The sequence below is a fragment of the Taeniopygia guttata genome, chromosome 2 (assembly GCF_048771995.1).
Source record: "Taeniopygia guttata chromosome 2, bTaeGut7.mat, whole genome shotgun sequence".
NCBI classification, from domain to species: Eukaryota; Metazoa; Chordata; class Aves; order Passeriformes; family Estrildidae; genus Taeniopygia; species Taeniopygia guttata.
Window position 1 is genome coordinate 57,529,149 of NC_133026.1, and position 24,539 is coordinate 57,553,687.

Consider the following 24,539-nt stretch of genomic DNA (forward strand, 5'->3'; position numbering starts at 1 on the left):
GTTTTTTTCCTGTGTGTTTTCTTTCCTAAGCTGTACTTCATGAAAGGCTTTTCTACATTAGGATATTCACTAAAGTAATTGCTTGAGCTGTAGCTTAAACAATGTCTTCAACTGTATCCAATCAGTACTATTAGTTTTGCAGTGCAATTCCCAATGTGAACACACTTTCTCAAGGAGAAGTATCTTTATTTACAATTTAGCTTAATCTGCTTCCACAGTGGATTATGTGCAGTTCAAATTATACTCCTATGTCAATATTTTCTTGTGTAGCTAAACCTCTGTGGGCAAAAAGTTTTAATTCATAAAGCAAAATTACCATGCAAGGTTCTTCCTAGTCCTGCAGTTATACCTTTGTTCTTCAAGCTCAGTTCAACCCCCATTTATGTTACATGTTCACAGACACTTCTGTCACAATCTACAGGCTCTGATTTTCAGTGATGATACACTTAGCATGAAGAATAGGAAATCATAAACTTCTATTCACAACTATCTGGTCTTCTCACATTCAGAGTAAGTGTCTAGGTAAAAATAAAGAAAGGAAGAACAGAGAAAACTGATTGTAACTGCAATTGCTCTGTACCACCCCTGTCAGTAGTTGTCTATCTGTATGATGTGTTCCTAGCAAATGCTGCCTAGTTTTGGAATAGGAATGGCAAATGTCCTCCACCCTGGAGTGGTTATATGGAAACTAATATAAACCACATTTTAAATAGAAGAAAAGATGAGTCCATCACTTTGAGGGGTATTGTCAGGGCTCTGGCAGAGATACTAGCCCTTACTGTCCCTGACCAGCAACATCTGAGAACTCCTCTGACCCCTGCATGAGGAGCCTCATTTCAGTTTGGGCTGTTCCCCCATGCCAGTGATGCAGTAGGAGCGCCTGGGCTAAGTGCCACCTATGTCCCTTTGCCCTGCATAAGACTCAGACCCTGGTTGCAGCTAAGTCTCCAGCCCTGTCCTGGTCTCCTGCTGCTTGATGAAACCTGGTAGGTCACTTTCCATGCCTGGAGCTGTTGATAAGACCCCATTACATCCATGGCTCTATCCTCTGTGGTCAGACCTGAGGGACGGTGCCTGCCAGTGAGACACTGGATTCCCTGAGATCACCCTGAACTCCTGGCTCCCTGTCTTCTAGGAGCAGCCCATGCTTAATGTATCCTGACAATGATTAAATGCACTGTGATGGCAAAATTCAACATCTCAAACAAAAGGCAAAGTGTGTAAAACAAGAAGAAACCAGAAATAAATAGCATTTAGCAGCAAGAAGTTAATCTTTTTCTTTGGTGCTAATGTCCTTATCTCAAGATTCCACATTGTGTCAATGACACTAATGGTCTTGAACTTCAGTTGCTGAATATGTGCATATCTCTGGAATTTATCCTGACTTTCTCCTCTTAAAAATTAAAAGCAAATCCCTTCTTAGAAATCTCTCATGTATTTCTAGTAAAATTTTGTGATAATATGACAACTCTAATAGAGAGAGTTCTGTTGGAACTCTCATGGATATCAGCAGAAGGATTTCTCCTGGGGTGATTGTTTGCTGCTAATAGCAATTTATTAAATTTGTATTTACATCTCTGGGAATGAAATTTAGCTCTAATTACTTACTGTGCTTTACAGCTATTGCATACTTACTCCAGCAAAGACAGAATTTTCATGTGTTTTAAGCACACAGCTAATCTGGCAACAATTGCAAATACCACAGAGTTTGCATGCACAAACCAATACTTAAATAGGCAGAATTTAACCAATTCAAAATTTTTCTTCATCTGAATGTTTGAAGCCACTCCACCTAAATGCCCATTCTTCCTGAAATCTCCTTTTTTTATATCCTTCTGCTTTTGAACAGTGAAAGATATTACAATATTTTGATTTAACAATAGCTATTTGATATTTGTCTCTACTGATCCCTTTTTGTGTCAGTAACAGCTATGTCACTTTTATTTTGGAAAATAAGAAACATATTAGTTTAGAAAATAGTAGTTTGAAAATGATAGTTGGTGAGAAAATGGTTATTTTTTTTTTTTTCTATAGGTTTTAAAGGAGCTGACACCAGCAAAACAAATACTTGGAGATTTTCCCCAGAGAGGTTGCACTGCTGCAGCCATCCCACCACAGAAAAAGTTCTTATTTGTATAGTGCATTAGAATAGAAAATCCTCCTCAGAAGACCCAAATGTGGTCTTCTTCAAGTTAACACAGATATCACAAAAGTTATTGAATTACACAAATATTTGAACTATTTATAAATTTATGTATTTTTATATGCATGGAGCTTTCTTAAACAAATTATAGTATAAATATATGTTTATGCATATAATGTGATAATAGACATGCAAATTAGAAGCAGGGAAATAATTTATATCTATATATATGCATATTAATACCCTTAGTATTAGCATAGTCTGCTGCCTACTAAGTTTCATGCTTTTGAGACTTCAAAGTTCCCTCAGTTTCCCATTCTCTGGCCTGTCTGTGCAAGTTATATATGGGCTATGTCCTTATGGGACATAGGGACTTCTCTGTGGTTCTTTTGCTCCTTCTAGTTTTCATCTCTTTGTTACATATAAATTTCACCATCAGATTGTTGTACTTCAGTCTACATATTTTTTGTCCTTACCTTGCAGGACTCTATCATCCCAGACACTCAAGCTTCTTTCTTTGCTACTTTTACCAGCCCTGTCCTCACATTTCTTCTTTAAAAAAACCAGGTATTTCACTGGCTACCTTTTAAGGTAACTGTTACTATTAAAAGAATGTAAAGAGTGGTGCAAACATAGGAAGACCTCTCTGTGTCTCGGAGATAATAGTATGTCTGTCATTGACCAGAGCCACGTTTTGAGCTATCAACTAAATGTATACAATGGGGGCGAAAGTGAAATCTGAACCATTTTCCTCACTGGAATTTCACACAGTGTTTTAAAATAATTTCTACACTTTCAAAATTAATTTCAAAATGGATTCATTTTCTCTTTCATATTATATGAATTCATTTTTATAATTCCTTGTCTTAGATCAATCCTATCTTGGAAGAAAACAAAGGTTTTTCTTAGCAGTTGTCCATACTAAGTAGACCAAATTTCTGGCTGCTGACTCACCTAGCCACACATTTTGGGTCTAATTGATACAACATAAGATTTTATTGAAACCTTAGCTAGAAACATTTCCTTTTAAAATAAAATTCTGTCTTTGACTTTTAATGGCTGAGAATAACTTCTTTTGTACAAAAAAAAAAAAGCATTTAGAAAGAAAATCCATTGAAAAATTAATTGTTAATTAGTTGTTCACATATTACATTGTTGTGTCTCAAATTCTAATGATTATTTTAATTGGTTTCCTCTGGTTGAAATATTCAGTACCTAGCACTTCTTAAAGACTCATAAGATATGTAACAGACATACAAAGCCTTAATTAAAGGCATTTTTTTCATTTTATAGTCAGCATAAATCTCTCAAAACTAAATGAACTCATGACAATAAGGTTGCCCACACAGAACATATTCCCAGAAAAGAAGCAAATTCCTTGCTGCAGTTTGGGAGATCTTTTCAGTGTTCCAGCATTACTGTGGGTACAACAGTGACACCATGGCAGTGTGGGGATATAAATCACACCAAACAATGAGCACTGAGATCTCCATTGCATTCCTGTGCTTGTATTCATGCTGACCTGGATGGTCTACCTTGCTCCCACTGCATTGCCATTCATTCTGCTTTTTTCTTCTCATAGTAATTTACCAAAGCTGCAGAAGTACCAAAATGTTTTGCTTTGAGTAATGCTTATAGAAGCATTTTGCTATCAATCCTTAATTCTAGTTTATATTTCATTTTCTTTGTAACTTTACAACAGAATAAAAGTTTTGGTGCTATCAGACTTCTTGTCATATTCTAGGAATTCTGCAGAGCAGAAAAAAGTGAGAGAAAAGAGAAACACAGAAGGAAGAATTATTTATAAACGACTAGTTTCCAAAAATATTAGATAACCTCAAAATTTTTGAATGTTAGTTAAAATTATGCCCCTAATTTTTTTCCAGCAAATTATTTTTTTTTCCCTCTGTCTTTTCCTCTCTTTTCATCAGGTTTGACATTTTTTATGTGTCTTTTCAGAAGTTTCTCTCTTGAAATCTTTAGATATCTCTCTTCATTTAGGCACTAGCTTCTTAAACAGTAACTTTAGAAAAGCCTGTATTATAAATATTCCTAATTCCTCCCATTTCCAGTACAATTTTCTCAAATAAGATTGACAGGCAGTTTTTCTTGTTTAAATCTTTCAACAGATTGCATTTATTCTTCATTATACTTTGATATTTTGTAGAAGATGAACAAAACTTTCTGGGGTTTATGTAATTTTCTTCTCAGAAAATAAGAATGCTTTTATTACCCTTCATCAATATACATTTGAAAAACTTAACACATTTGCCATGTTGATTCAATCTCTGGCATTCTCTGGTGACAATTTACCTAGCACTACAGCATGATATGTTTCCAGGGAGTGACTCACTTGGAACAATTCATTTTTAGGATGATTCCTTAGTTTGAAAATTTTGTATTTGTTGATGATAACCTTCTCAAAATCAAAAATAATAAAACTCCTACACACATTAGCAGAAATATTTGCATTATTAACTATTTCTTACTGCAATTATTTTTGAATATCTGAATCTAAAAAGCTATTTAGATTCAGATATTCATCCTTTTATTTCATATTATTTCCTTTTTATCCTATGTAATTTCCTTTTTATCCTATGCTGTTTCATTTTTATTCTATATTGGCATGGAATGCCTTAGAAATGCATAAGATAATGGCAAAAAGCCCCAAATTGTAAATGACCATTTTTTCATTCAAAATTCTTGGTTTTAATTCATACTATTTATTTTAATCCTTTCCAAAATATGAAATAGTAAATGCTCTTACCCAAATTGCATCAAACTGCAGAATCAACTAAAACTGGTCATCCAATTCTAAAGTTATAAGGTTTTGAAGATTGCTTTGAAATGTTTCTCAGATGCTGTCTGTGCCACACATGTTATTTTGAGATGTGGCTTTATCTGAAATTTGAATACAATGAGATTTCTTCATATCTTTAGCTTTTAGACACATACAACCACTTTGTGCTAGGGACAGAATCAAAACAAATGCCTATCAGACATTTTATTTTCTAACGCTTCTGTTCTTTTGTTAGAGATAGTGTACAGGATTTTCCTCTGCATCCTTCTGTTGGGGAATTGTGGTGTTTATAAACACAAAGAAAGAAACAGAGTGGTATTTACTGAAAACATGAAAGTGTTGCCTACTGTTGAAGAGGGGATGTCATTAGATGGACTTCTGATAGAAGTGTAAAAATTCTTATAATACAAGCAGTACATCTCTTCAAAGGATTTAAAACCTTGTGTGTTAGTCGGCTTAGTGTGTATATTTTTCAAGGTTTTCTCTATGAAAGTGGACAATCACACCTTCTATAACCAGAAAAATAAAATTTTGATTTTTATTATGGTAATGGGACAAAGAAGGGCTAAAAATTATCACGTGTATAAATATAGAAGTTCAACATGGAAAATCTAAGACATTTTTTTCATTATTTCTCACATATACAACAGTCTATATCTCATGAAATACAAATATTTCATTTATGTCGGTAAACTGGGTGTGTCTCCATGTGTAAGGATAAAGCTAAATCCATCTCTTTCATTCAGGGAATTCAGTCTCCTATTACTGCAGGGAAAATGGTTTTGCCATTAAACCATAGTATTTATATTAAATCTATACTACAGGGTTTTCAGATTTATCTTGCCCTATCTTGGACTGCAGAGGTTTTCCCTCATTTTGGCAGTGAAAACAACTGTCTAATCACAAACTTGTTCTCACTTAACTTGTTTTTATGTAACTCTGTGACTACCATGTATATTTCAAAGGTCTGACCAAACTCAGTAGTTATTGTAGGACAAACACTATCCTTTTATGTCTAGTCTGGGAATTTAAATGTCCTGCTTTCAAACTGTAAGGTAGCAACCAGGGAAGAAGAAAATATTAAGAAAATGTGTGAATAAAAGCAGAAGTAGACCCCTAGCACAAAGAAGGAAGGGACCACTAGCACCAGCAAGGAGCTGCTCAAGAAGAGTTCAGGACTTGAACAACCCACACAGCTGTGGACACACCTCCAAGGAAAATGGACAGAAACTTGAAAGATGGTTGGTGTATTAGTGTTAGATCATTTTATTAGTTACATTTTTCCTCATTATTTTAGACTGTAATACTAGTGTTGTATCTGGACTTATAAAACCTATTTTGTCTGTAGAGACTTTATCTGGACAATGCTTTAGGTCCGTATACATTGTGCGTCTGCTTTAAACCATAATGAAATTTTTGACTGTAATACAACTTCCTCATATAACACTTTTTCACAGAGAGTTTTCTTAAAAATGGTTAGATTTCCTTATGCCATTGCACTTAGAGAATGGCTGTTCTGAAACTTGTCTTCTGATTTCCAGCCTACTTTTCAACCTTGAATATCTTACAGCACCAATCTCAATACAGCATTTGTCTGCCAGATTCTGGATGTCTATGCAGACACCAAGCACCGTTCTTCTCCCAGAGTGCATACTCACTTTCCTAGATGCAAATTATTCAATTTCCTTCTTAACCCACAAACCAATTTACTCAAATTCTTATTTTCCTGTAACCTCTTGATTGTTATTCCCTTGTGTACTTATAAAAACCACTTTATCCTCTCTCAACCCCCAGTCTGTTAGAGTGTAGATATGAAGATTGAAGATTTATCACACACACACACGCACACACACTCACCATCACGTAGGCTCATTTTGCTTCTTACCATCCTACTAGCCTTTCAATACAGGTGTCTCCCACTGGAAATTATTCCTCTTCAATGTGAATGACTGCAGTTTCAAATAACATTTTAATCATTCAATTGTGATTATATTATAAAACTGCCCAATAAACCATTTATATTTCCTTACTGGAGTTGTAAATGGTTATTTTATTACACTCTCAGAAAACACCTCCCATTTTTAATGATAGTTGTCTTGTGTAATGTTCTAATTCTTACAGAAAAATTAGGGAAAAGTATTCTTTTAACTCAGTCTGTCTGTAGTTCTGTATTTTTTCATGTAAATTTTCCATTCGTCACATTACTTTTTTTAGCCTGCTGCTCATCAAATTCACTTTGTGAATTTTACAAGGTATGCAGAGAGAAAGCCCTCTAATGATTCTGATGAACAGAATAAATTTTAATTGTTCTATTAAATTTAATGGAACAGTACAAGACCAAAGAATGCACCCCAATTTTGTTTTAGAGGTTGCTAGGAGAAGAAGACACAGCGCACAAAGGAAGCATACTCTCATAATTCATTGTACAGCCTATCTCTGCTCTGAGAATAGTTTGGATTTAAGAGGAATGAAATGGCTAATTCCTGTTTATGCCATAGCTTTCGACTTCTCCAATGAAACAAATTTTGTGGAGAGCAAAAGCACGGTTTATGACTTCTATTGCACTTTAAGAAATAAACGGTGCAGCTTTACTCCCAGCCAGGATACAATTGCTCGCACAAGTAGTTCCATTGATCTCAAAGTGTGAGTTATTTCTTTGTAAGAGTAGTGAAAAAAACTCCCAGCCTGTAAGTGGTGATTAATAGCAAGAAAGAGCTTTCAATTTAGACAGAAAACAGAATGAATAAATACTGATAAAATTAGTCATTGCTATTTTATCAAGAGCTTAGAAAATAAAGGGAAAATTGGCAAGTGACCTGACAAGCAAAAAATTATAGGTGAGCAACTAGATTTCTTATTTTTATAGGTTCAAAGAAACCCAAAACATTGTGTCACTGGAGTACTCTTAAAATTACTTCAAATTCATAATACAGAAACTAAGTTTATGGAAAGTGCTTTAAAAATAATTTATTAATAGCAAATTATGGCATAAGAACAGTGTTATTACTTGAAATCAGTGTGGACTCTTCATGAAGACCAAAAAAACAACATACAGGGCTATGTAATGTTCTTTGTATCCTATATGGACTACTTTGGGCTTCAAGTGTAATTGCATTCCTCACTAGTTCTGCTTGTCTAAACTGCTGTAACTCACCTGAACTCAACTACCCAGGATGGGAATTATCATGTTTCAGGATGTCATGGGATTTTGTGCCTAGACTGTAATGGATAAATGGCATTGAGATACTCTAGAGATGCTGGTGTAATATCTCAAGCAATTGTTTTCACTATTTCAGTGATGGGCCAGTGATTCAGAGAGTTTACACAGAGTAGCTGTGTGATATTTTTCATGTGTTTATGTTTGCTCTTATTGGTTAACAGCAGCACTTCCAGCCTGATACACTTTCATCTGATATTGTCTTCATCTATGTCTAATAAAAAAAAATTACTTGCCTATTACTTTGTGTAGCTCATTTAGATCTGTGAGCATGACCACATAACCTTTTTATTTAACTGAGACGGTTTTATCTATTTTTGTGATTTTTTAACATTTGAATTTAATCTGTGTTTTTTATGTTTTAGAAAAATAAAATATTCCTGGAGAATATTTGCATTAGCTGAGATGTAATCAGTCCTGCACCTTTGTACCACTATAAAAAGTTTTGGATCTATTTTTTTTTTGAGCTTACTCTCTTCCTGTTATAGCATGCATAGCCACAGCCATGCAGTTCCTCCTGAAGTGTCTCAGACTATCATTGGCTACAGCATAGATTTACAGCACATGAATACTTCCCATTTAAAATGTGGTAGCATGTCAGACATATCACGAGTGAGAATATGGACTTCGATAGGCAGCAGAGAAATATCACAATATAAAAACAGTCTTTGCTGTGCCTTGCAGCCTTAATAGCACAACACACTTAAGTCATATCCTCAGCAATAAAAGTTCACTTTTTCTCTGTTTCTCTTTCTATTGCAGTCCTCCCACTTTTCCCTCAGAAAGAATATTATTGCCTCCTGTGGGCTATCTGAACTAAAACCTTTCCACATTCAGCTGCAGTTGGGTTCTTCACAGTATGCTTGTCTATCCTGTCACAGGCAGAATTTACTCTCCCCCTGTGTTTCTACAGTAGTACCATTCTTTAACTGTGACTATTTGGTAAGACAACTTTTTGATGTTTTTTTCCTTATAACCGGTAATGGTAATGATTCATCAATTGTAACTATGTTTGTTGTTTCTTTTTTTTTTAATGGTTGGGATGAGGTCTTTATTTACTGTTCACTTTAATCTTGTTGCTTCCTTTTAGTCTAATTCACAGAATACCATGATGGTTAAGGTTGGAAAAGACCACTGGGAGTTTTCTAGCCCCACCTCTCTGGCCAAGCAGAGTTCTCTAGAGCATGTTATTCAGGATGGTTTTTGAGTATTTCCACTGAGAGAGACTGTTGCATTAAGTTTATAGGAATTTAGCAGAAAATAAAGAAAATAAAGGTCCCCAGAGATCAGAGGAGCTGAGTGTGGCTTGGTTTAATTCCTGATTATACCCAAATCACCACTATAAGTCTGGTCATGTTTGAAGGACCTTGCATGAACACAGATGCACAAATAATGCAATTTATCAATCAGGTCTGATCACATTCAATAAGGACTTGAATAGTTCAGATTCATGATTAATAAGTTTATTGAAAAAATAGGAAAGCATGTTCAGGATTGTCTATGACAAATGCACTAACTACAGTGTTACACATATTGTGACAGAAAGTATAGTAAGACATATCTAATAGCAAGGTATTTATGCATATATATGTAAATAAATATTCCCAGGTGTTTTCCAACACAGCTGGAGGTGTGAAGTTCCCTAAAGGCTTCAGGAGAAGTTGTTGGGAGAGGAGGAGAGACAGAGCCCATCAGCTGATTCCAAGCAGACAGAAATGCTTTTCCCTCCAGCCCCTTCTGCCCAAAGCTTTACTTTTATATATTAACTTTGGTCCATCCATGCAACAACTGAATATTCTACATGAGGTTTGGTGATTTTGGTCATAAATGAATTACAAGTCCCACATTCTCCTTCATTTGCATCCTGAGGAATGAATAAGTTAATATATTAATGGGGCTTAATGAGGATCTTAGTTACTTTTGGTGAGAATTTATAGTTGACAAGATGTACAATAAGCACTTTGGCCTCTCCTCACACTCAGAAGCAGCAGTAAAGGCTGTCTGACCTTCACTGGAGAGATTTGGTGTACTTCCTCGTTTCCTTAAGAAACCAGATTTTTAGCAAGGCTTTTTTAGCATGGTGGAGGGAGCACATACCCACAGGTATGTGGGTGCTCTTCTGTGCCTCACTGAAAGAACACTGGGTTTTGAGGCTTCTGCTTCACCCTAGACATCATTCATTTGTCAGCCCTTGCTCAAGCAGGTACAAGATGAGCAATGGGCTCAGCTCAGTTTTTTCTCAACCTGCCTCAACAATTCTTCACTGTCTTAAAGCAACACTGTACAATTCTGAGCATTTATGACAGGGAGTTCACAACCTCTCTGGAAAATCTATTCCAGTGCTCTGTCACATGCACAGGAAAGTTCTTCGTATTCAGGTGGAATTTCTTGTGCATCAGTTTCTGCCTGTATGTTACCTCTTGTTCTACTGCTTGGCACCACCAAGAAGAGTCTGGCTCCATCCTCTTCGCAGAGTCACAAAATCATAGATTAGCTTGGGTTGGAAGGGACTTCTGAAGATCATCTAGTTCAACACCTCTGCCAAGGCTGGGTCAGCTTCAGCAAATCACATAGGAGTATGTCCAAGTTAATTTTGTATGTGTCCAAAGAAGGAGATTCCACAATCTGCCTAGGCAGCCTGCTGCACTGTTCTTCCACACTCAATGTAAAAGTTCTTCCTGATGTTTGGGTGGAACTTCTTGTGATTTAGTTTATGGACATTGCTCCTTGTTCCATCACCGGGCACCACTGAAAAGAGTCTGTCACCCTCTGCTTAACCTTTGAGGTCCCCTCTCAGTCTGCTCTTCTCTAGACTAAACAGACTCAGTTCTCTCAGTCTGGTGTGTCGGTCTTCTTTCATATACTTACAGTGATGGTCCCTTCCCAGTTGTTTCTTCTCACAGACACAGTTCCCTCACTGGTTCCTCCTAAAATAGATGTTCTAGTCCCTTGATTATCTTCACAGGTCCTCCACTGGACCATCTCCAGGAGCCTCATGTATCTCTAGTACTACAAAGCCCAGAATTGGACAGAGACTACAGGTATGGCCTCACCAGGGCTGAGCAGAGGATCAGGATCACTTCCCTTGCTGGCAACAATGCTCTTCCTAATATATCTCAGGATACCTCTGACTTTCTTGGCCACAAGGGCACACTGCTGGCTCATGGACAATTTATAATCCACCAGAACCCCAGGTCTTTCCCTGCAGAGCTGCTTTCCAGCACATTCCTTTGCCTAGTCTGTATTGCTGTAGAGAATTATTCTACCCCAGGTTCAGAACCCTGCAATTACCTTTGTTTAAGTTCAGATGGATGAGCTCTGCCCATCTCTCCTCCCAGCTTTGTGTCATCAACCAGCTTGCTGAGGAGCAAACCGTACAAACCATATGTTCAGTTCAGGAACTGAAGAAAATAATGAGGTTCAGCAGGAATAACATACAAGGGAGGATGATGTAAGGAGAAGCTTATAGGCAATGAGAGGGGATAGGTGAAGTTTTAGCAAGCTGAACTGGAAAATTCTTGTCCTTGTTGGAGCAGAGTTATGTTCATGACTTCTACATGAACTTGTGTCAATGGTGACGTTCAAGTTGAGGGAACATATGCCTCTGGTCAGATGTATAGGAGTGTGAAATTCTGTAAGGTTGATCTGTTTTCAGCTTCATGCTGTTCCTTACAATACAATTGCGGCTCTGGGGGAATTCTCTGGAGACTAAGATATTTTTATTTTACTCGCTAACAACTGAGCAAATGCAGGAGGAGAAACATTCCTAGACCTTGCAGGATATAAGAGAGAGAATATAGCACTGGAAGAAACATGGAAAGAAGCAGGATGTCAGGTAGAAGAGAGGGATTACTGAAAGCAGCAATGAACAGTGTCATGTCTCACAACTAACTAAAATCCAGGATTTCTTGGAAACAGGGAGAGATGTTAATGTTTTGTGCTAAATTAAAAAGCTAAAGGCAGTAACAAGGATTTACCAGCAAGAACACAATAGGCTAGGGAGATATATAGAATTCCACTTTTTTTTAATTTGTCCAACATAGCCACCCTGCATTTTCTCTTTGTAAGAAATTATGAGTCCTGATTTTTATTATTCTTCTTTTTGGAAAGGTATCAGACCAGAATACATAGGTGCACAAGCCTCAAAACTTGACACCCATTACACAAATATCAACAGCTGGTTTAATTTTTTCTTTTTGTTTATTTTCAGGTTTTCTATTAATCAGTCTAAACCAATGCAACATAGTTAGTCTTCTAGTAACATGCATCTAAAACATGGCTGAACCAAATCCATACACTTAAAATAATGTCTGTTAAATAAATTTACCAAAAATGTTTCATAGAGAGACCACAAAACACTTTTTAGAGGGGATATTTCAATGTAGAAATTGCCTCTAAGGAGTCTAGCCATTCAAGGCAATATAGAAGTTTTCAGCATTTTCTTGTTAACAAAAGTAATATTGTTACTATGGTAACAAAAATACACACACAAAAAGGTATCTTGGCACTATTCCTGAAGAAATATGTATATATAGCTATAAAATACCTCCTGAATCCAAGATAATTTCTTAATTTTTGTTTGCATTCAAGCCTGCCTGTTAGCATTCATTTCAAATGGTCACTATATCTAAAAATTCTGATAAATTTCATTTTTCTGAAAAAATTCCGTGCACAGTGTTGTCTTAAATACTTCATTCCAAACAATGCATGAGATAAAATAGAACCATTACGTTTGCAACAAAAGAAAAATTTTTCAAAACTTACATATTATTCACATATTCATTATGGTTACTATGCATATATTCAGTGATATGTTCTCAAAAAACAGATTGACATTTCTTCTGATTCCAAGCATTCCAGATTCCACTATGTTTTGTAATTTTTTTTTTCTGTTGTGGAGAGGAGGTAGAGTTTTTTGTTTTGTTTCTGGTTTGTTTTGGATTTTTTTTCTTCTGTGTGTATGAAACCAATGAACAAAGAACAACTGTTACAACACCTACACTATTATTCATGAACAGGGAGCATTGAAGCAGATTTATGTGGAACAACAAAAACTTTCTTTATTATTCTGGTGAAACTATTTGTGCCTCACAGGAACTTGTTGAGCTCTTGCCACCTTGTTCAAAGTTACTCCATTCAAATGACCTTCACTCTCTGCTGAATGACTTCTTATAAGTCAATAGTCTTTTTTTGAGTTTAAGAATTCCTTAGTTCTAATCATGTATCACAAATTGCAGAAAGTTTTCAGTTTGTGCTGGGAAAACCTGCTTAGATTCCTAGCTTTGGAAGAGTGACTCAATGACATGCTATTTTTAATGTACAGTTGGCCAAAATATCTTAACTAAAGATTGCTCAGGGGAATATATCTCTGTTGAGGACACGTCTCCTGGATCATAGATATAATCTTGTCAAACTTAAACTAATCTCTACACTTTGGGTTGGAATATGTACTTATATGCAGGCTTCTAGGTGCTGCTTGCTATTCTGTCTTTGTCTTCTGAGCCCAGACTATTTAGAACTTGGTATCTTCACAGCAATTGTATGTGGTATCTCTGAGTGACACTTCCATCCTCAGAGAAGGAGAAATAGCAGAAGGAAGTCAGGGATGGAGTATCGCTGGAGATCGTGAGAGAAGTCAGAGAAATATCTCTTCTCTGCCCATCTGTTCATCAGCTAGGGCTCAAGTGTATAGCTTTGTCACACTGCAGGCTTGCAGTATTGGGATCCACAAGACATTTGGAGAAAATGTAGATGAAGAGACATTATTCTAAGAATAAATTTAAAGCAATGTGGAAGCAGTGAGGAATGATGGGACATTACTGAAGAAATATAGCAGAAAAAAAAGTCTGCACTCATTCTGATAAAGACATTTTAGAGAAAAGTTTTTAAAGAAAAGGAAGATTATTTTTAGAAATTCTGGTAATATTAGTCAAAGTTAGATATGTTTTCCACTGCTGGGTAATACACTACAGAAAAATAAGCAAGGTGATTATAGGAAGCAATTCAGGTGCCTGAAAAATACAAGCAATTGTAGTGGCACCAGATAATTGTACTTGAGAAATGTTAAATGTTCCTGTGGAGTGTGTATCATAATTTGATTGAATTGTACCATTACAAGTGCAGGGCCATATTGAGTACTATTGAACAGAAATTCATGATTTTTCTGTTTAAAAAGAGTTTTTATAAAGAACCTATCCATAGTTGCATATATTTTCTGCTAATATATATGAGACAGAGGGAGAGAGAGAGACAGCAGATGATAAATAACTGTGATCTTGACACCAGGATTAGACAAGCCAAAACAGATTTCAAAGAAGCATAGTATCAGTGCCGGAGCTCACCCTAGGTCGGGGGTGTCTCTATGTGGTGGAAAAATCTCTCCTCCAACCCGCGCTTTCAAAAAAAAGCTCAGAAGTCTTCTGTTGTTCGGTCTCAAGGCAGTTTATTGTAAGCTATCTAAAAGATTTTCTTCTTGAGCTGCTGCGGTCTGCTCAGCAGCTCAGGCAGAGGCACACACACACCCTGACATCCTTTCTGACTCCCGTCTTCTTCATCTCTCCCCCTGCCCAGGGCTGGTGCTATCTTTTATATTATACATTACATGTTAAATGTTTATAGTTTTTCCGCAATGCCTACTACCTATATTAAATGGTCCCTTTCTACTCTAAACCAATCTGTGAGCGCCAACATCACCAAGAACATGGAGGTAAGGAAGAAGAAAGAGGGAGGACAGGACAGGCCCAAATCCCTCCATCTTGAAACTTCTGACCCCCATGTACAAAACTAAAACCCCCCTGTACACCACTCAGAAATTCTTCCCTTTACTTTGTGACTACTTCTACTATAATATCTAAACTTTTGTGACTTCTTGTTCTTCCTGCAAGGTTTTTAAATCATTCCATGGTTCAAATTCAAAATCACAGCTGTTTCCAGCTGCCTGCCAGGGTCTCAAATGCTTCTGACCCGGACCTGGAACATCCAAAAATGTCTGAGGGACATTTTGAGTTTCGACATATCAGGACACAAAAATTTACTATATATACTTGAGAAGATCATGATGAAGGAGAAGCTAAAAGCTTCCTGTTTGCCTGATAGAGCTGATGTTAGCCATCTCCAAGACAGATCAGCTGCTAGTCAAGGCCGAGCCCATCAATGACAGCAGTAACACATCTGTGACGACATATTTAAGAAGAAAAACAGGGTTATTGTGCAGAAACAAATGGTAGCCAGAGAAGAGAGCCAGAAAACTTGAAACAACTTTGCAGATACCAAGGTCATTGAAGAAGGAGGTGGAGGAGGTGCTCCAGGTTCTGGAGCAAAGGTTTCTCTCCATCTTGAGTGAAGATTGTGGTCAGACAGGCTGTCCCCCTGCAGCCCATGAAGGTCCACAGTGGAGCAGAGATCCTCCTGCAGCCCATGGAGTACCCTGCACTAGAGTAAGTGGATGCCTAAAAGAGACTGTGAACCTGGCAGAAGCCCATGCAAGAGTAGGCTCCTGGCAGGACCTGTGGAACCATGAAGAGAGGAGCTTACACCAGAGCAGGTTTTCTGGCAGGACTTGTGATCCCATGGGAGACACACTGGAGCAGTTCATGAACAACTGCAGCCTGTGGGAAGCATTCACATTGCTGAATTTCATGGAAGACCATCTCTGATGGGAGGCACCCATCAGAGGAAGGAACCCAGGGGAAGGACGCGTCTTCCTGAGGAAGAAGAGGCAGAGATAATGTGATATGACTGACCACAAACACCATTACTCTCTTCCTGCACCATGAGAGGAAAGGAGGTAGAGAATGAGGAATAAAGTTAAGCCCAGGAAAGTGGACATGCAGTTGCAGAGATGACCAAATGCACCCTGGGCAGTATTCACAGGGACACAGCCAGGACATAGAGAGGAAGGATTATACCCCTCTGCTCAACATTCATGAGATCCTATCTGGATTCTTTGTTCAAATTTTAAGCTTCCTCAGTACAGGAAAAACAATGAACAAATGCTGGACCATGTCCAGCAGAAAGCTTCCAAGCTGGATGGGATGTGAGCGTCTCTGTGAAGAGCATCTGAGGGACTCAGGACTGTTCAGCCTAGAGGAGAAATCACAGATCCATGATTTTAAGAGGCAGCAGGAACAAATCCTCTGTGTCTTGACATTTGATAGCTCATTTATGCATGCAATTACTGTATCTATTTACATAATATGACAGTTGAAAAATAGTGTGGATAACACATGGCATTGTGTTGTTTATTGGCTGGTTCTGTCCTGTTGGTATTGTTCTTTGCTTCATAAGAACGGTTTTTTATAAGCCTACTCTCCTCATTAATGGCTTTCTTGCTCCAGCAACAGCAGCTGCCCAGAGGTGCACTGGCAGTGAAGGCACAGCCTCCAGACAGGCTCCTCATGCTCAGGAGGACAGCAGCTGAGTGCTTCTGCACCCCAGTCGTGTCCTATGTCTAACTCTGCTTCCAGAAAACTGCAAAGCTTTTACATGTGAAGGGTCACAAGTTTAGTTATTAAAATAATGTAGATGCTCTAAGTTCATTAGACCAATAAATTGATATATTGCTATCAACTGGTTCATCTAAAAAAGTTGCTCTGTGACTAAAATATTCAAAATGTATAAACATTCATACACATGGATACATTTCTTAGTCTCCAAAATATTTAGTTTATATTTGGTATTGAAGTGTTTTAAGCAGCAAACAAAATATGTATAACTGACATGACAATATTTCTTAGTCAGAGTGCCTGTTTCATTATTTAAGGAAGACATACCTAAAGGAAGCATTCTGTTATTGTTGCAGCATATTCAGGTTTAGCAACTCTACCAAATGACCAGCCTAAATAATTGACTGTTAACTGTAAAATATTGTGAAACAAGTTTTTTTGGTTTTTTTTTTTTTGTTTCCCAAATGAGAGTTATTCCAGATTGTATCTAATTTCTAGTATAGAATCTATAAAAGCACCTGTCTTTCTTTTTCAGTTACTGTACCATGATGTCATCAGCTATTTCAACACTGTTTTATCCTAATAGAATTCCTTCTATTTCTGCCTTCTGTTGTCCAGTCTACTGGATATATAAGCATGGACACCAAACAAACAAACAAACAAACCCCCACTTTTGTAAGTGCTTTTGATTTTAGAATTGTACTAACCATTCATTAATTACACGGATGAAATATTGAATGGTGTGGTCCAACACCAAAATAAATAAAAAAGTGCTGTGACTCTTTTTCTGACTCGGTTGCTATCTAGTTACTTGTACATTTTTTTTCAGCTCCTCTGATTGTTGGATTGCTGATAGCACAGACTGCTTGTTATGGACAAAAAAATCAATCCTTTTCAAACTTCCACAGTTTTTCAGACATGTCTTCTGTAACTCACAAAAAATTCACTGCAAAACCTGTGAGTAATGTGCTAGACTGACAGTTGCTGGGTAAAGTTATTGGAAAACAACACAAAACACATAACTGCAATTATCAGCTACTGGACACATCTGTGTCAACAAATTAGTTTCAAACTGCTGTCTGGAATGACTAAATGCATCATGAATTATCAGCTCTTTCACAGCTCTATATCAGGTGCTTCATTCAAATATAATAATCTTTGACCTTTTCCTTCATTTTTTTTTTCGGTATGCCTGTTCCTGTTTAACCAACAAAATAATCTCTAATCTTCCTCTATTGTTCTGCCATACCTTTATATCTTTCCATATATTTTGAAGATTCCTTCCTTCCATGAATTTTTTCCCTTTGTTTATTGTGTATGCTGACAAGCATATTATTATGTGCACATATTCTTCAGAGTCTTTCTCCCTTGTTCCACATTGGCCATTTCAAAGAAAAACCATAGAAATGTCTATTACATCCTTTCTAGTCGAGTTTTAGCTCAAGTTTTGAATTCTTGGTAGCACAAAGTCTCAATATTTTTATTCTTCTATTTCTTTTCCTTAGGCCTATCATATTTTTATGAAAATAATAATTCTTGAAATAGTCACTTGATTAAAAGAACAAAAAAACCCAGAAACTTGAGTGAACAAAATAATATTTTAGGTTTTTTGTATATATAGCAGAGACAATCTACAAAACTTGTCTTTAGAACACGATGTTTTGTCGTACTGTATTTTGGGGGGATTATGACAAGTATACAGGGAAAATATAAGACAAGCTAACCTGAAACCTAATTATCAAAGAAAATGAAAGAATCTGTCCTAACAGGAAAATATGAATCATACTGAGTTAAATGCTGTCCAAAACTCAAAATTACAGTGCCTATAGAAACACAGAATCATAGAATGGATTGTGTTGGAAGGCACCTTAGAGATAATTTAGTTCCCAACCCCCCCACCATGAGCAGGGACACCATCCATGAGACTAGATTGCTCTAAGTCTTGTTCAACTTGGCCTGGAACACTTCCAGGGTTGGGATATCCACAACCTCTCTGTACATCTTGCTCCAATGCCTCAACGCCCTTATAATAAAAAATGTTTTCCTAATTTTAATCTAAATATACCTTCCTTCACTTAAAGCCATTCCCCCTTGTCCTATTAATACAAGCCCTTGTAAATAGATCCTTTCCAGCCTTAAAACACATCAGGTTTTCTTGCCAGAGAACACTAAACACTTTCACCTCCACTGCCTCTTACAGATGCAAAACCCAAGTATGTTATCCTGCCTCAGATGTTTCCTTGAGATTCTTCACTGGCAATGCCTTCAAAATCATTTAGTACAGTCAGGCAGAGGCAAGCTGAGGATATTGTTTAGTTGATTGTGTGAGGAATATTTGTTTCACAGTCTTTTCTGTGATCTCTATATATCAAGCTTTCTACGTGCGTGTATCATCAATCTCTAGCATCTTGTCATGAAAGGAACTGTGAGATATTTATAATAGTTGGAGTCCTTTTTGCTTCATATCTGAACCTTGTCTCACCTGAAAATGTTTCAAGACCTACAAATATATTTTTAGTACATTGTAGTGACAAGACAATATGTAACTCTGTAATAAGGATAATAATAACAACAAAACATTAGAACTTTAATCTCACAAATGAAAATCGGACAAAATCTGTGCAAAGCATATGTATGCTTAGCTGAGCACTGGCACCGGATTTGCAAAAACAATACAGTTTATTTGCAACTGTAATGACTAAATAGAGGTAAGTCAGTCATGCTAAGTTTTAAGACCTTACATGTAGACTGAAAATTATAACCTACTAGCTGTTTTAAAAGCCAATACATCTTGAGTGTTTCTTATGATAATTTGCCTACAAGGATTATGAGGTTTTTAATAGCTAAAAGGGCAACTTGAAGCTCAAATAACATTTCCCTTTCACTGCTAATATCACATTTACACTATACTATCACATTCTCTCTGCTGATTACATTTGATTGTAATCTGACAGAATAAAGATGGGCCACAGCATCAGAGAAATTTTAACTCTCTATTAGACCAGGAGAGACCTTCTTCTTCTGTCCTCACTTTAAGAGACTCGAGTAATTTCCCAGTTTCCATACCTTTCCCTTCTTTTTCAGAATTTAGGATAAAATGCCAGGATTACCCTTGGGAGAAGAGTAGCTGCTGTCACCACTGATGGACTAAATAGGCTTTCTAAGATTTAGACAGTCCTTACTCTTCCCAGAGAGAACTTCACACCTTTATACTAATGTAATTTAATTTTTCTGCTGAAGACTGATGACAAATTTTCTTCTCAAAATCCTTGCAAAGTACAGCTCCAGCTATATCTTTCAGGAAGCTGCAGTTTGACTTGTTAGGGTTCTCAGAGGAAAACAAGATCAATAACTTGTCACAGCAAGAAAGGGTTTACTGTCTGCAGGGTGTTGAATATAGCATTGTAGATGGGGAAAAATGGGGGAAAAAAAGCCCCAAAACACAATTCTGAGTTTGTGCACTTGGACAGGCTGATATTAAGCTAGTTAAACAATTTGTTTCTGCAATAATTTAACACTCACATTATTAGTTATAAGTGCAACTGTGCAACAACATTTTTGTGGCTGGGGCTACTTTGTAAACAAGAGGTATAAAAATCCTGCTGCTTTTGATTTGACTCTGTGTGGTGCATAAGCACAAAGAGGCAGTTCCTGAAAAATCTGCTATGACTAAAAAGGAAGCAACTGAAAGTGATGACAAGATAAAGTTTTCTTATAAATTTCTAAACTAATGCCTTCAACATTAACCTTTTTCCCTTCTCTATTTAATTGTAAGATGATGAATATCTTACATTAGGCAACAATGAATATGTAATTCTTTAAAATATGAATAAACATAGCAGCATATTGACCTTGGACTTGTATACTTTATTAAGGAATTGAGCAATTAATTCTGTTTTGTTTAGCAATTTATGTTTGAAATGCAAGACGTCAAGTTTAATGGCACATTCTACTGTTAGGGATTGAAAGCAAATATCTTCAACTTTTTAAATTAATTATCTGGGTAATTACAAATTATTGTATCATTTCACATTAGTGTTTGTATGGATGGAGAGAAAATATCAAATTAATTTGTGTTTGCCTCTGAAGTACATCATCTTTCTATTCACTTATCCTTGAAATTAACAGCTATAACTATAATGTAAAAGTCCAGAAAATTCAATAGGCCTGGCTTCAGCCTGAATATTTATGGAAAGCCAGAGAGGAAATATCACAATAAGTGGTCATCATGTGAGGAATATTGGAATCTCAAGACAATTTAAGTTAGGAGGGCTCTGGAAGTTATTTAGTCCAACTTCCCCAGTGAACTAGGTCCTGTTAGAGCTCTTTCTCTTGTTGTTGTCCAGTTCAGTTTTGCATACATCTCACAAACTCTATGGACATCTTTGCCAGTGTTTAATCAGCCTCATAGAGAAAAATGTTTAAGAGGAATTTCTCATATTTCACCTTAGAATCCTAGAATCATATGAGTCTACTTTGGAAGGGGACCTCTGGATAACACCAGTATCACCTCTCTGTTGGGAGGGGGACCATAGGTTTGATTAGACTTGTCTGGCTGGGTCATTAATACTTTGAACAAGATAAATTCCTTCACTTCTCTGGGCAGCCAATCACATTGTTCAGTTGTCCTCAGAGTTAAAAGCTTTTACTCTTGCATACAGATGGAGTTATTCCTGAAACAGTTTTCTTTTGTTCATCAAATTGCTATACATCTTCAAGAAGACTCTGTTTCAATTTTTGTACACTATTCTTATAGATATGTCTCGTTATAATCCTTCTAGTCTTGTCTCATCTCCAGGATGAATTAACCATCTCTCTCAGGCTTTGCTCCAGGCTTTGCTTTACTCTAGAACCAAACAATCTCATTGGTCATTTGTTGGGTTCACTCCAGTATGTTGATGTCTTTTTTGTACTGGGCACAAAACTCTAGATGTAGCCTCCTAAGTGTCAGATAGAGGTGAGACTGCTGAGACAGCATAAATGCACGTACATCACAGTACGCAGTCAGCTTCCTCTGCAGCAAGGGTGCTTTGCTGACTCTGTATCTGTATCTACACATCATTTATAAAGACATGTATCTATATCTGTGGACATATGTTTGTGTCTGCTACATGGATAAAAGTCCAGTGTGATTTCAGAAATTTCATGGAGGAACCACATATAGCGAGAGGTAGTGAGAGAGATGTCTTCATAAATAGATAGATCTATGTAATATAAAGATACTGAAGTATCTCTATATTGACCTATTATTGACTCTTGAGGACAACAGATCCTGTAAATGGCTGAAACTTGGACATAGTATTGTTGCTTATAACCCTTGGAGCCTGAAAATGTAGTAGAATTTTCAATGCCTTATCATGCCCATATCTCATCTCATTTTACCATACCAAAAGACTTGCTGAAGTCAAAGTAAATGGCATCCACTGATGTGCTATTGACTACAGATCTTGTCATTTTACAATAGGAAACAATCATGTTAGCCATGTTAGATAGCTCTTTTTAAATCCCTTCTGTCTGGTTCCCAGGCACATTTTGCTCTTCATATACTTAGAAATAAATTTAAAGAGGATTTTTGATGGACAGACTTCACAGCGACTGATGTGTGGCCAAGAAGTCTACATTTCCTTAGTACTTCTCCTCTCCTTCAAGACGGATGTGACTCTTCTTTTCCAGTCCCCAGAAACATTCCCCAGTTACCATGGCTTTCAAAAGCTGATAGCAGTCTCATGGTGGCATCACTCAAATGAGGAACAGAGAAAATATGAACATATAGCAGTTATTTTGTAAGTGGAAACAGATTGAGGGCATCCCTTCAAAGAAAGGCTTGAGGATACTGGTAGATATGGGGTTGGACTTGAGCCAAAAAGGTGCACTTGCAGCCCAGAAAGCCAATTGTATCCTTGGCTGCACCAAAAGAGATCCCATCTGAAGTGCTGCATCCAGCACCAGGGTCCTCAGCACAGGAAGGACATGGATCTGTCAGACCAAGCCCAGAGGAGGGCAGATGATAGATGTGATGGAGCATGTTTCTTATAAGAAAAGGCTGAGACACTTGACATCATTCATCCTCGACAAGAGAGGGCTCAAGGGAGACCTTCTTGTGGGCCTTTAAATACTTAAAGAAGACTTACAAAAAAGATGAGGGCAAACCTTATAGCAAGGCCTGTTGAGTTAGGACAAGGGGTAAAGGTGTTAAACTGAAGGGTTGATTTAAATTAGATGTAAGAAAGAAACCTTTATGTAAGGAAGAAATTTTTACAATGATGATGGTAAAACACTGGAAACAGGTTGCCCAGGGAAGTGCTAGATGCATGTTGTAAGACTGTAATACACGTTTGCATATTAATAACATGATGGGAATGCTCTTCCTAATGCAACTGATGCAGGATACTGTTAGCCTTCTTTACTATGAAGGCACACTGGTTTGTTTTGGATTTTGGATTTTGATTTTGGTTTTTTTTCTTTTGTTTTGTTTTGCCTTTTTTTTTTTTCCTTTGTTTTGTTTTGCCTTTTTTTTTCCCAGAAGGAGAAAAGATACAATGAACATATGATTGACTTACTGTTCATTAGGGGTCCCAGATCCTTTTCTGAAAAGCTACTGTCCAGCTAGTCCATCCCCAGTGTTTATTGACACATAAGATTATTTCTTCCCAAGTTCAGGTTTTGACATGCTGCTTTGCAGAAGTTTGTCAGGTTTGAGTTGTCCCATTTCTCCATCTGGTCAAGGACTTTTTGGTACTGATTACAAACCTTTGAGCCTCACAATTTAGCTATTTTTCAATTTACTTTCCTGTTCAATTATCTTTTCCATACTTCATCAATTTGTCAATGAGGATGTTATGGGAGATTGTTGAAAGCCATACTAAAATCAAGAAAAAAATATCTGCTGTTCTTTCATTATGTATCAAGCCAGTTACCTAATTGCAGAAGGTTCTTAGGTTGGTTAACCATGATATACCCTTTTATAAATTTTTGGTGACTTCTCCAGTCAATTTCCTATCCTTCATATATCTGGAAATGGTTACCAGGAATATGTCCTCCCTCTTCTTCCCAGGGATTAAAATAATCAGCCTATAGCTCCCAGGATTTTCTTTCTTAACCCTCTTTGAAGATAGCAGTGACATGTTCTTTTTTCCAATTCTCACATAAGACAGTATATTTATGCCCCTTGTAGATCACCTGACCACATTAACATATGTCATACACTTCTTTATATTTGATGTGTCAGCTGCAAATTGTTCAAATGTGCAAACTTCAAAATGGACCATTCTTGAGCTTGGAGGAGATGACCCTTAGAAATCAACCAACTCTTCCAGCCTCCTTTTCTCTCCAGAATCATATGCCATGACATTGTTAAAGCAGATCTCTGAATAGGCCAAAATCTCTAAAGAAGTCCACAGTAGTGATATTGCTTTTTGCCTTGTTCTTTCCTGTCTGGATCCTGACTCTACTAGCCTGTGGTCACCACAGCCAAGGCTGCTGTCAGCCTATATGTTCTGTACATTTCTTTGTGAGTATTGTATTCAGTAGAGCATGTCCTCTTTTCGTCTATATCACCTGTGTTAGGGAGGTGCCATCAACACACGTCAGAAAACTCCTGTGTTACTGCTGCCTTGTGTTGTCCTTCTAGCATGTACTGAGGAGGTCCAAGTCCTCCATGAGGACTGGGGCTTATAACCGTGAGACTTCTTCCAATTTTATAAAGAAGGTCTCATTTACTTCTTCCCAGCAGTCTGTAGCAGACACCCACAACAGTATTGTACATATTGTACATATTACATATTAACTGTATATTTCAGGTCCATCAATAATAAGTCTTTGCAGAAGGATGCTTCAGATTTGATACTACTAAAAATGGGCACCATGTTAGGAGTTGTTCTAATGTCATCAGTGTCACTGCTAATAGTCCAGATGCTGACTCTTCATTTCTTCATG